Consider the following 263-nt stretch of genomic DNA (forward strand, 5'->3'; position numbering starts at 1 on the left):
TGGTCCGTAGATTATAATATATCCATGTAGGATAATTAGTTCATGTCGCTCTCACAGGTCTGTAGATAATAATCTATCCATGTAGGATAATAAGTTCATTCCATGTAGGATAATTAGTTCATATGTCGCCCTCACTGGTCCGTAGATTATAATATATCCATGTAGGATAATTAGTTCATGTCGCTCTTACCGGTCTGTAGATAATAATGTATCTATGAAGGATAATTAGTTCATATGTCACTCTCACCGGTCTGTAGAGAATA

Source organism: Mizuhopecten yessoensis, unplaced genomic scaffold (assembly GCF_002113885.1).
Source record: "Mizuhopecten yessoensis strain PY_sf001 unplaced genomic scaffold, ASM211388v2 scaffold4507, whole genome shotgun sequence".
Classification (NCBI taxonomy): Eukaryota; Metazoa; Mollusca; class Bivalvia; order Pectinida; family Pectinidae; genus Mizuhopecten; species Mizuhopecten yessoensis.